Here is a 14324-nt window from a genome sequence, read left to right as displayed (position 1 = left end):
TTCTACATCCTGAAATATATTCCTGGATGGGGGGGGGTGTCTTCTACATCCTGAAATATATTCCTGGAGGGGGGGGGGGGGTCTTCTACATCCTGAAATATATTCCTGGAGGGGGGGGGGTGTCTTCTACATCCTGAAATATATTCCTGGAGGGGGGGTGGTGTCTTCTACATCCTGAAATATATTCCTGGAGGGGGGGTCTTTTACATCCTGAAATATATTCCTGGACGGGGGGGTCTTCTACATCCTGAAATATATTCCTGGAGGGGGGGGGGGGGTGTCTTCTACATCCTGAACTATATTCCTGGAGGGGGGTCTTCTACATCCTGAAATATATTCCTGGAGGGGGGAGGGGGGTCTTCTACATCCTGAAATATATTCCTGGAGGGGGGGGGGGGGTCTTTTACATCCTGAAATATATTCCTGGAGGGGGGGGGGTGTCTTTTACATCCTGAAATATATTCCTGGAAGGGGGGGGTGTCTTCTACATCCTGAAATATATTCCTGGAGGGGGGGGGGGGTCTACTACATCCTGAAATATATTCCTGGAGGGGGGGGGGGGAGGGGTCTTCTACATCCTGAAATATATTCCTGGAGAGGGGGGGGGGTGTCTTCTATATCCTGAAATATATTCCTGGAGGGCGGGGGTGTCTTCTACATCCTGAAATATATTCCTGGGGGGGGGGGGGGGTGTCTTCTACATCCTGAAATATATTCCTGGAGGGGGGGGGGGGGGGTGTCTTCTACATCCTGAAATATATTCCTGGAGGGCGGGGGTGTCTTCTACATCCTGAAATATATTCCTGGAGGGTGGTTATTATTTGCTATTATCATTATTGTTGTTATTATAACTATCAAACTTAGCAACCTACTCTTTCTTAACTTACATTATGCTCTGTACATTGCAATGGAAGCAGTGTGATTTCACTGAGGTGTGTATGAAATTATGAAATTCTCATCACAAATGGATATAATGTTTTTTGGGGATACCCATCCGATTGTGTGATTTTATTTTTCAAAGGAAAACATGCAGCAAATTAGGTCATGGTGGTGTCTAGTTCTCCTGCAGAACTTTCCCATGTCGTAAGTCTTGAACATAATAAAAGCTTTTAGTTTGCATCCTTAAAATCACTTGTTTCACTGTAGCCAGACTGACCTGAATATATTTTCATATTTAATGTATGTAATGTATATCATTCACTCACTAAGGTCTCAAGAAGAGAGGTTGAAAGATGGAAACAAAACACACTACAAGTAGGAGGTGTCATATGATGAGTGGTATAGTCTTAACCCCCACCCCCCTCTCATATGATGAGTGGTATAGTCTTTACGCCCCTCTCATATGATGAGTGGTATAGTCTTAACCCCCACCCCCCTCTCATGTGATGAGTGGTATAGTCTTAACCCCCACCCCCCTCTCATATGATGAGTGGTATAGTCTTAACCCCCACCCCCCTCTCATGTGATGAGTGGTATAATCTTAACCCCCCTCTCATATGATGAGTGGTATAATCTTAACCCCCACCCCCCTCTCATATGATGAGTGGTATAGTCTTAACCCCCCTCTCATATGATGTGTGGTATAGTCTTAACCCCCCTCTCATGTGATGAGTGGTATAGTCTTAACCCCCCTCTCATGTGATGAGTGGTATAGTCTTAAACCCTCTCTCATATGATGAGTGGTATAGTCTTAACCCCCACCCCCTCTCATATGATGAGTGGTATAGTCTTAACCCCCCTCTCATATGATGAGTGGTATAATCTTAACCCCCACCCCCCTCTCATATGATGAGTGGTATAGTCTTAACCCCCCTCTCATATGATGAGTGGTATAGTCTTAACCCCCCTCTCATGTGATGAGTGGTATAGTCTTAACCCCCCTCTCATGTGATGAGTGGTATAGTCTTAACCCCCCTCTCATGTGATGAATGGTATAGTCTTAACCCCCCTCTCATATGATGAATGGTATAGTCTTAACCCCCACCCGTCTCTCATATGATGAGTGGTATAGTCTTAAACCCCCTCTCATATGATGAGTGCTATAGTCTTAACCCCCACCCCCCTCTCATATGATGAGTGGTATAGTCTTAACCCCCCTCTCATATGATGAGTGGTATAATCTTAACCCCCACCCCCCTCTCATATGATGAGTGGTATAGTCTTAACCCCCCTCTCATATGATGAGTGGTATAGTCTTAACCCCCCTCTCATATGATGAGTGGTATAGTCTTAACCCCCATCTCATATGATGAGTGGTATAGTCTTAACCCCCCTCTCATATGATGAGTGGTATAGTCTTGACCCCACTCTCATATGATGAGTGGTATAGTCTTGACCCCCCTCTCATATGATGAGTGGTATAGTCTTAACCCCCCTCTCATGTGATGAGTGTTATAGTCTTAAACCCCCTCTCATATGATGAGTGGTATAGTCTTAACCCCCCTCTCATATGATGAGTGGTATAATCTTAACCCCCACCCCCCTCTCATATGATGAGTGGTATAGTCTTAACCCCCCTCTCATATGATGAGTGGTATAGTCTTAACCCCCCTCTCATATGATGAGTGGTATAGTCTTAACCCCCTCCCATCTCATATGATGAGTGGTATAGTCTTAACCCCCCTCTCATATGATGAGTGGTATAGTCTTAACCCCCACCCCCCTCTCATATGATGAGTGGTATAGTCTTAACCCCCCCTCATATGATGAGTGGTATAGTCTTAACCCCCACCCCCTCTCATATGATGAGTGGTATAGTCTTAACCCCCCTCTCATATGATGAGTGGTATAGTCTTAACCCCCCTCTCATATGATGAGTGGTATAGTCTTAACCCCCACCCCCCTCTCATATGATGAGTGGTATAGTCTTAACCCCCACCCCCCTCTCATATGATATGATGAGTGGTGTAGTCTTAACCCCCCTCTCATATGATGAGTGGTATAGTCTTAACCCCCCTCTCATATGATGAGTGGTATAGTCTTAACCCCCACCCGCCTCTCATATGATGAGTGGTATAGTCTTAACCCCCCTCTCATATGATGAGTGGTATAGTCTTAACCCCCCTCTCATATGATGAGTGGTATAGTCTTAACCCCCACCCCCCTCTCATATGATGAGTGGTATAGTCTTAACCCCCCTCTCATATGATGAGTGGTATAGTCTTAACCCCCACCCCCCTCTCATATGATGAGTGGTATAGTCTTAACCCCCCTCTTATATGATGAGTGGTATAGTCTTAACCCCCACCCCCCTCTCATATGATGAGTGGTATAGTCTTAACCCCCCTCTCATATGATGAGTGGTATAGTCTTAATCCCCCCCTCTCATATGACGAGTGGTATAGTCTTAACCCCCCTCTCATATGATGAGTGGTATAGTCTTAACCCCCCCTCTCATATGATGAGTGGTATAGTCTTAACCCCCCTCTCATTTGATGAGTGGTATAGTCTTAACCCCCCTCTCATATGATGAGTGGTATAGTCTTAACCCCCCTCTCATATGATGAGTGGTATAGTCTTAACCCCCACCCCCCTCTCATATGATGAGTGGTATAGTCTTAACCCCCACCCCCCTCTCATATGATGAGTGGTATAGTCTTAACCCCCCTCTCATATGATGAGTGGTATATTCTTAACCCCCACCCCCCTCTCATATGATGAGTGGTATAGTCTTAACCCCCCTCTTATATGATGAGTGGTATAGTCTTAACCCCCACCCCCCTCTCATATGATGAGTGGTATAGTCTTAACCCCCCTCTCATATGATGAGTGGTATAATCTTAACCCCCACCCCCCTCTCATATGATGAGTGGTATAGTCTTAACCCCCCTCTCATATGATGAGTGGTATAGTCTTAACCCCCCTCTCATATGATGAGTGGTATAGTCTTAACCCCCTCCCATCTCATATGATGAGTGGTATAGTCTTAACCCCCCTCTCATATGATGAGTGGTATAGTCTTAACCCCCACCCCCCTCTCATATGATGAGTGGTATAGTCTTAACCCCCCCTCATATGATGAGTGGTATAGTCTTAACCCCCACCCCCCTCTCATATGATGAGTGGTATAGTCTTAACCCCCCTCTCATATGATGAGTGGTATAGTCTTAACCCCCCTCTCATATGATGAGTGGTATAGTCTTAACCCCCCACTCATATGATGAGTGGTATAGTCTTAACCCCCCTCTCATATGATGAGTGGTATAGTCTTAACCCCCACCCCCCTCTCATATGATATGATGAGTGGTGTAGTCTTAACCCCCCTCTCATATGATGAGTGGTATAGTCTTAACCCCCCTCTCATATGATGAGTGGTATAGTCTTAACCCCCACCCGCCTCTCATATGATGAGTGGTATAGTCTTAACCCCCCTCTCATATGATGAGTGGTATAGTCTTAACCCCCCTCTCATATGATGAGTGGTATAGTCTTAACCCCCCTCTCATATGATGAGTGGTATAGTCTTAACCCCCCCTCTCATATGATGAGTGGTATAGTCTTCACCCCCCTCTTATATGATGAGTGGTATAGTCTTAACCCCCACCCCCCTCTCATATGATGAGTGGTATAGTCTTAACCCCCACCCCCTCTCATATGATGAGTGGTATAGTCTTCACCCCCCTCTCATATGATGAGTGGTATAGTCTTAACCCCCACCCCCCTCTCATATGATGAGTGGTATAGTCTTAACCCCCCTCTCATATGATGAGTGGTATAGTCTTAACCCCCACCCCCCTCTCATATGATGAGTGGTATAGTCTTAACCCCCCTCTTATATGATGAGTGGTATAGTCTTAACCCCCACCCCCCTCTCATATGATGAGTGGTATAGTCTTAACCCCCCTCTCATATGATGAGTGGTATAGTCTTAATCCCCCCCTCTCATATGACGAGTGGTATAGTCTTAACCCCCCTCTCATATGATGAGTGGTATAGTCTTAACCCCCCCTCTCATATGATGAGTGGTATAGTCTTAACCCCCCTCTCATTTGATGAGTGGTATAGTCTTAACCCCCCTCTCATATGATGAGTGGTATAGTCTTAACCCCCCTCTCATATGATGAGTGGTATAGTCTTAACCCCCACCCCCCTCTCATATGATGAGTGGTATAGTCTTAACCCCCACCCCCCTCTCATATGATGAGTGGTATAGTCTTAACCCCCCTCTCATATGATGAGTGGTATATTCTTAACCCCCACCCCCCTCTCATATGATGAGTGGTATAGTCTTAACCCCCCTCTTATATGATGAGTGGTATAGTCTTAACCCCCACCCCCCTCTCATATGATGAGTGGTATAGTCTTAACCCCCCTCTCATATGATGAGTGGTATAGTCTTAATCCCCCCTCTCATATGACGAGTGGTATAGTCTTAACCCCCCTCTCATATGATGAGTGGTATAGTCTTAACCCCCCCTCTCATATGATGAGTGGTATAGTCTTAACCCCCCTCTCATATGATGAGTGGTATAGTCTTAACCCCCCTCTCATATGATGAGTGGTATAGTCTTAACCCCCCTCTCATATGATGAGTGGTATAGTCTTAACCCCCACCCCTCTCTCATATGATGAGTGGTATAGGCCTACCCCCCCTCTCATATGATGAGTGGTATAGTCTTAACCCCCCTCTCATATGATGAGTGGTATAGTCTTAACCCCCACCCCCCTCTCATATGATGAGTGGTATAGTCTTAAACCCCACCCCCCCCTCTCATATGATTAGTGGTATAGTCTTAACCCCCCTCTCATATGATGAGTGGTATAGTCTTAACCCCCCTCTCATATGATGAGTTGTATAGTCTTAAACCTATCCCAAACCTTAACCCTTCATTAACCATTCAGAGTTAATGCCTAACCTTAAGAATTCTGAGATAATGCCTTAACTTAAATATTCAGAGTTAATACCTAAACTTAAGAATTATGAGTTAATTCCTAAACTTAACATTGTAACTATACAGAGAAGTAAAGAAACACTTTTAAATTTGACATTTACGAAACATGGATTAACTTCTAATTCTATAAATTATCCAAATAAAGAAAGTAGCACACTCCATGTGTAATCTCCCAGCAATTGAATGGGTATTTGCCAACGTTTCGGCATCACTGTGCCTTCTTCTGAAAGTCTAATTCTGATATGAGACTGTGAGGGCTTGTTGTGGTATCAGCTCTACTCAGCTCTAATCTCTGTATATCTACTGTTCCGTATCAACCAGAATACACCAGAAAGGTGTTTGGTATCATTCATTCATTCATTCATTAATTAATTCATTCATTCATTCATTCACACTCAATTATTCACTCATTCATCTTTGTATCTCATGCCTTTATCTCTTCTTGTCATGCCCTGATCTGTTTCACCTGTCTTTCTGCTTTGTCTCCACCCCCTCCAGGTGACGCCCATCTTCCCCATTATCCCCTGGGTACTTATACCTGTGTTCTCTGTTTGTATGTTGCCAGTTCGTCTGATTTGTCAAGTCAACCAGCATTTTGTTTCAGCTTGTGCTTTTCCCCAGTCGCTCTTTTTCTCGCCCTTCTGGTTTTGACCCTTGCCTGTCCTGACTCTGAGCCTGCCTGCCTGAACACTCTGCCTGAGCCTGCACCTTTGCGGCTACTCTGGATTACCGACCTCTACCTGACCTGACCCTGAGCCTGCTTACCGTCCTGTACCTTTATCCCACTACTCTGGATTATCGACCCCTTCCTGCCTTGACCTGTCGTTTGCCTGCCCCTGTTGCTGTAATAAACATGACTTCAACACAGTCTGCATTTGGGTCTTACCTTCAAACCTGATACTTCTTCCCTCACTCCATAGATCAAATGATCTGCTGCTGTACAATACACACACACACACACACACACACACACACACACACACACACACACACACACACACACACCACACACACACACACGGTACCTTCAGAAAGTATTCATATCCCTTTACTTTTTCAACAACCTGTCCCTGGCTGAGCCTGTAAGACCTATATGTTTCAAGCAGACCACCACAGTTCCTGTGGCCAAGAACACCAAGGTAACCTGCCTAAATGACCACCAACCTGTGGCACTCACGTCTGTAGCAATGAAGTACTTTGTAAGGCTGGTCGTGGCTCACTCACCTGCTTCATCCCAGAAACCGCATACCCACTCCAATTTTTATACTACCCCAACAGATCCACAGAAGACGCAATCTCTATTGCACTCAACGATACCCTTTCCCACCTGGACAAAATTAACACCTACGTGAGAATACTGTTCATTGACTACATTCTCAGCGTTCAACACCATTGTGCCCTCAAAGCTCATCAGTAAGCTACGGACCCTGGGCCTAAACACTACCCCTGCAACTGGATCCTGGACTTCCTGACGGGCCGCCCCAAGGTGGTAAGGTTAGGCAACAACACGTCTGCCACTCTGATCCTCAACACAGGGTCCCCTCAGGGGTGCTTAGCCCCCTCCTGTACTCCCTGTTCACCCATGACTGCAAGGCCAAGCACAACTCCAACACTATCATTACGTTTTCCGACGACACAACGGTGGTAGGCCTAATCACTGACAATGATGAGACAGCATATAGGGAGGTCAGAGACCTGGCAGTGTGGTGCTAGGACAACAACCTCTCCCTCAACGTGAGCAAGACAAAGGAGCTGATCATGGACTACAGGAAAAGGAGGACCGAGCAAGCCCCCATTCTCATCGATGGGGCTGTAGTGGAGCAGGTTGAGAGCTTCAAGTTCCTTGGTGTCCACATCACAAACAAACCATCATGATCCAAACACACCAAGACAGTTGTGAAGAAGGCACGACAACGCCTATTCCGCCTCAGGAGACTGAAAAGATTTGGCATGGGTCCTGAGATCCTCAAAAAGTTCTACAGCTGCACCATCGAGAGCATCCTGACTGGTTGCATAACTGCCTGGTACGGCAACTGCTCGGCCTCTGACGCTATGCTCTACAGAGCGTACTGCGTAAGGCCCAGTACAACACTGGGGCCAAGCTTCCTGCCATCCAGGACCTCTGTACCAGGAAGGCCTTAAAGACTTCCGCACGGCAAGTGGTACCGGAGCGCCAAGTCTAGGTCCAAAAGGATCCTTAACAGCTTCTACTCCCAAGCCATAAGACTGCTGAACAGCTAATCAATTTCTACCCGGACTATTTACATTGACCCCCCTCTTTTTTTTTACGCTGCTGCTACTCGCTGTCTATTATCTACGCATAGTCATTTTACCCCTACCCTACATTTACATATTACCTCAATTACCTTGACTGACCTGTACCCTCACACATTGACTCGGTACTGGTTCCCCCTGTATACTCGTTACTGTTATTTTCTTGCTGCTCTTTTATTTTTTACTTTGTGAATATTTTCTTAAATAAAATTTTCTTAAAACTACATTGTTGGGCCTCCCAAGTGGCGCAGCAGTCTAAGGCACTGCATTGCAGTGTTGTGGCGTCACTACAGCCTGGGCTGTGTCATTACTAGCCTTGACCGGGAATCCCATAGGGCGGCGAACAATTGACCCAACGTCATCAGGGTTAGGGGAGGGTTTGGCTGGGGGGCTTTACTTGGCTCATCGCACTCTAGCAACTCCTTGTGGTGGGCCGGGCGCCTGCAGGCTGACAATGGTTGTCAGTTTAACAGTGTTTCCTCCAACACTTTAGTGCAGCTAGCTTCCTGGTGAAGCGAGGGGGTGTGAAGAAATACATAGGTCATGTTTCGGGGGACTGTGTAAACTATATATTTGTGACATCAATATATAAAAAATAAATACATTCTTAAGTACAGTAGCTTAGCGGTTAACAGGGTTAGGAGCGTTCGGCCAGTTACCAAAAAGTCATTGGTTTCAAATTCCCAAGTCGACTAGGTAAAAAATCTGTCTGTGCACTTAAGCAAGGTACTTAATCCTAATTGCTCCTGTAAGTCGCTATAGATAAGAGTGCCTGCTAAATGACTAAAATGTAAATGTACATCCCTCTGTCCTGAGTCTGTATCATTAAGTCTATCTATCTCCCCTGTACATCCCTCTGACCTGAGTCTGTATCATTAGGTCTATCTATCTCCCCTGTATATCCTTCTGACCTGAGTTTTTATCATTACGCCTAGTCGGCTCGGGACTAGGCCTTTGTCCTGAGTCTGTATCAATACGACTATCTCCCCGTACATCTCTCTGTCCTGAGTCTGTATCAATATGACTACAGTGTCTCCATTGTACACTGTCGGAATGCATAACTTACTGTTATCCCACAACTTTACCTCAAACTGAACATTATATACACCAGGAGTATTCCTCTGTTTATGTCCCTTATACTTCACAGTCAACATATCAAACACACCTCTAAAGACGCTTTTCCCCTCTAGCATGTAGCCTGAACATCTCTCCCCCCCATCGGTGTTTAAGGAACACAGAAAATGTATGGTTTGCACCCCCGATTCTTTTGAAAATAATCAATGTTGTGTGTGATATGATTTATATTCTGAGTCGATGACCTGTTTTTGGCTCGGGGCCAATAACTTGAAGGATCTTTAGATATTTAGAGAGAGAAGCGATGCAGAACCTGACTCAAGGTCCTACTATCACATTTTAGTGCAACAGAGAGGGGATAGTGGGAAGAGAGGAGCGAGGGGGAATGGAGGAAGAGAGGCCTGTACGGTACAGTATACACTCTAGATATAACAAGGACATGAGATTTATGTTTATACAGGTTCTACCAAGGCCAGAAAGAGAGAGAAGCAAAGGGGCTGTGGGTGGGAGAGAAAGAGATGGGAAGGGGTGGAGAAAGAGCAGGAGGGGGTTGGAGAAAAAGAGGGGAAAAGTTGGAGAAAGAGAGGGAGGGGCTGGAGAGAGAGGGAGGTGGAGGGTGTTGGAGAAAGAGAGGGAGGGGTGGACAAAGAGAGGGAGGGGAGGGGGTTGGAGAAAGAGATGGAGGGGGTGAAGAAAGAGATGGAGGGGGTTGGAGAAAGAGATGGGGGGGTGGAGAAAGAGAGGGAGGGGAAGGGGTTGGAGAAAGAGAGGGAGGGGGTGGAGAAAGAGAGGGAGGGGGTGGAGAAAGAGAGGGAGTAGGTTGGAGTAAGAGAGGGAGGGGGTGGAGTAAGAGAGGGAGGGGGGTGGAGAAAGAGAGGGAGAGGGTGGAGTAAGAGAGGGAGGGGGTGGAGAAAGAGAGGGAGGGGGTGGAGTAAGAGAGGGAGGGGGGTGGAGAAAGAGAGGGAGGGGGTTGGAGTAAGAGAGGGAGGGGGGTGGAGTAAGAGAGGGAGGGGGGTGGAGAAAGAGAGGGAGGGGGTTGGAGTAAGAGAGGGAGGGGGTGGAGAAAGAGAGGGAGGGGGGTGGAGAAAGAGAGGGAGGGGGTGGAGTAAGAGAGGGAGGGGGTGGAGAAAGAGAGGGAGGGGGGTGGAGAAAGAGAGGGAGGGAGTGGAGAAAGAGAGGGAGTAGGCTGGAGAAAGAGAGGGAGGGGGTGGAGAAAGAGAGGGAGGGGGGTGGAGAAAGAGAGGGAGGGAGTGGAAAGCAAGGTCCAGAATAATAAAAGTAGAGAAAGTAGGGTTAAGTGAGTAGGACAGGGGATGAAAAAAATATAAAAAGGGGTGTACTGCCAGGAAGAGGGAGAGGAAGAAAGAGAGTGGCCTCAGGATCTTCTCATGTTATCTCTGTGCATTCAAGTTGCCATCGATAGAACGCATTTGTGTTCGTTGTCCGTAGCTTATGCCTGCCTGCCCATACCATAACCCCACAGCCAACATTGGGCACTCTGTTCACAACGTTGACATCAGCAAACCGCTCGCCCACACAACGCTATACACGCTGTCTGCCATCTGCCTGGTACAGTTGAAACTGGGATTCATCTGTGAAAGTTCACTTCTCCAGCGTGCCAGTGGCCATCAAAGGTGAGCATTTGCCAACTGAAGTCGGTTACGACACCGAACTGTATATGTCAAGACCCTGGTGAAGACAACGAACTGTATATGTCAAGACCCTGGTGAAGACAACGAACTGTATGTGTCAAGACCCTGGTGAAGACAACGAACTGTATTTGTCAAGACCCTGGTGAAGACACCGAACTGTATATGTCAAGACCCTGGTGAAGACAACGAACTGTATATGTCAAGACCCTGGTGAAGACAACGAACTGTATATGTCAAGACCCTGGTGAAGACAACGAACTGTATATGTCAAGACCCTGGTGAAGACAACAAACTGTATATGTCAAGACCCTGGTGAAGACACCGAACTGTATATGTCAAGACCCTGGTGAAGACACCGAACTGTATATGTCAAGACCCTGGTGAAGACAACGAACTTGCACATGAGCTTCCCTGAGACAGTTTCTGACAGTTTGTGCAGAAATTCTTCGGTTGTACAAACCCACAGTTTCATCAGCTGTCCTGGTGGCTGGTCTCAGACGATGCTGCCGGTGAAGAAGCCGGATGTGGAGGTCCTGGGCTGGCGTAGTTATACATGGTCTGTGGTTGTGAGGCCAGTTGGATGAGGCCAGTTGAATTCTCTAAAAAGACATTGGAGACAACTTATGGTAGAGAAATTAGCATTCAATTCTCTGGCAACAGATCGGTGGACATTCCTGCATTCATCATGCCAATTGCCAACAACATTCTGTTGTGTGACGAAACAGCACATTTTAGAGTGGTCTTTTATTGTCCCCAGCACAAGGAGCACCTGTGTAATAATCATGTTGTTTAATCAGCTTCTTGATATGTCACACCTGTCAGGTGGATGGATTATATTGGCTGAGGAGAAATTCTCACTAACAGGTATGTAAACAAATTTGTGCACAGAATTCGAAAGAAATAAGCTTTTTTGTGCATATTTCTGGGATCATTTATTCAGTTCATGAAACATGGGACCAACACTTTACATGTTGTGTTTATATTTCTATTCAGTGTATTTTGTACAGTCGTGGCCAAAAGTTTTGAGAATGACACAAATATTAATTTTCACAAAATCTGCTGCCTCAGTTTGTATGATGGCAATTTGCATATACTCCAGAATGTTATGAAGAGTGATCAGATGAATTGCAATTCATTGCAAAGTCCCTTTTTGCCATGCAAATGAACTGAATCCCCAAAAACCATTTACATTGCATTTCAGCCCTGCCACAAAAGGACCAGCTGACATCATGTCAGTGATTCTCTCGTTAACACAGGTGTGAGTGTTGACGAGGACAAGGCTGGAGATCCCTCTGTCATACTGATTGAGTTAGAATAACAGACTGGAAGCTTCAAAAGGAGGGTGGTGCTTGGAATTATTGTTCTTCCTCTGTCAACCGTGGTTACCTGCAAGGAAACACGTGCCGTCATCATTGCTTTGCACAAAAAGGGCTTCACAGGCAAGGATATTGCTGCCAGTAAGATTGCACCTAAATCAACCATTTATCGGATCATCAAGAACTTCAAGGAGAGCGGTTCAATTGTTGTGAAGAAGGCCTCAGGGTGCCCAAGAAAGTCCAGTAAGCACCAGGACCGTCTCCTAAAGTTGATTCAGCTGCAAGATCGAGGCAGAGCTTTCAGTACAGAGCTTGCTCAAGAATGGCAGCAGGCAGGTGTGAGTGCATCTGCACGCACAGTGAGGCGAAGACTTTTAGAGGATGACCTGGTGTCAAGAAGGGCAGCAAAGAAGCCACTTCTCTCCAGGAAAAACATCAGGGACAGACTGATATTCTGCAAAAGGTACAGGGATTGGACTGCTGAGGACCGGGATAAAGTCATTTTCTCTGATGAATCCCCTTTCCAATTGTTTGGGGCATCCGGAAAAAAGCTTGTCCGGAGAAGACAAGGTGAGCGCTACCATCAGTCCTGTGTCATGCCAACAGTAAAGCATCCTGAGACCATTCATGTGTGGGGTTGCTTCTCAGCCAAGGGAGTGGGCCCACTCACAATTTTGCCTAAGAACACAGCTATGAATAAAGAATGGTACCAACACATCCTCCGAGAGCAACTTCTCCCAACCATCCAGGACTAGTTTGGTGATGAACAATGCCTTTTCCAGCATGATGGAGCACCTTGCCATAAGGCAAAAGTGATAACTAAGTGGCTCGGGGAACAAAACATCAATATTTTGGGTCCATGGCCAGAAAACTCCCCAGACCTTAATCCCATTGAGAACTTGTGGTCAAACCTCAAGAGGCGGGTGGACAAACAAAAACCCACAAATTCTGACAAACTCCAAGCATTGATTATGCAAGAATGGGCTGCCATCAGTCAGGATGTGGCCCATTATTATCATTATTATTATCATCATTATCATTATTATCATCATCATTATCATTATTATTATCACTGTCATTATTAGTATTATCATTATTATCATTATCATTATTATCATTATTACTATCGTTATTGTCATTATTATCATTATAATAACATTTATTATCATTATTACTATTACCATTATTATAATTATTATAATTATTATCATTATTACTATCATTATTATCATTATTATTATTATCATCAGTATTATTATCATTATTATTATCATTGTTATTATTATCATTATTATTATCATTATTATTATTATCATTATTATTACCATTATTACTATTACCATTATTATTATTATCATTATCATTATTATTATTATTATTATCAGTGTGTTTTTTTATTTACTTCTTCATTCTGATCAAGTTGTATTAGGACAGTGAACGCTCTAATTCCTCTCATTCATCTAATTGAATTAAGTGCTGACATTTCCCATTACTTCCTTTTCAATGATAAAAGCAGCTTAGGCTTTTATGTGGGGCTTATTGACATCCTACTACAAACTACACCAAGTTGATTGCCTCACCCTCACTGCGTTAGGCCCCAACACTCCACAGCACACACACACAAGTGCACACACTCACACACACCCATACACACAAAAACACAAACACGAACACACACACACGTTACACATACACAAACACTTTAAGACGTTTTTTTTATTACCGTAGTTTAAGCAGCAAGTTATTTACATTTAAATCCCTTTTACTCAGTCCCAGCCCTGATGAATTACCATCCCTTCACCTTGAGAAGCAGAGGAAAACCATAGAAGATAGAGAATGGAGGATAAGAAAATGTGTGTACTTTTGTCTGTAGGCCTCTCATGCAGAGAGGAAACATACTGATTCATGCTCCCAAATGTGATGTTAACTTCATGAGTTAGGTGTGTTGGGAGCAGTGCAGATATCCTTTCCGCATTTCATTTCTTATATACTCAATACCTGAGACACGATAGGCGTGTGTATTTTAATGTTAGCTATTTGAGATTCTTGCCCATTGAGATCATATAACTCAATTCGATTGGAATCTCTATGTTTTTGCCATTGTTTTAGTTTGATGA

This window comes from Salmo salar, chromosome 20 (genome assembly GCF_965601325.2).
Source record: "Salmo salar chromosome 20, fSalSal1, whole genome shotgun sequence".
NCBI classification, from domain to species: Eukaryota; Metazoa; Chordata; class Actinopteri; order Salmoniformes; family Salmonidae; genus Salmo; species Salmo salar.
Note: the sequence above shows the minus strand (reverse complement) of the source record.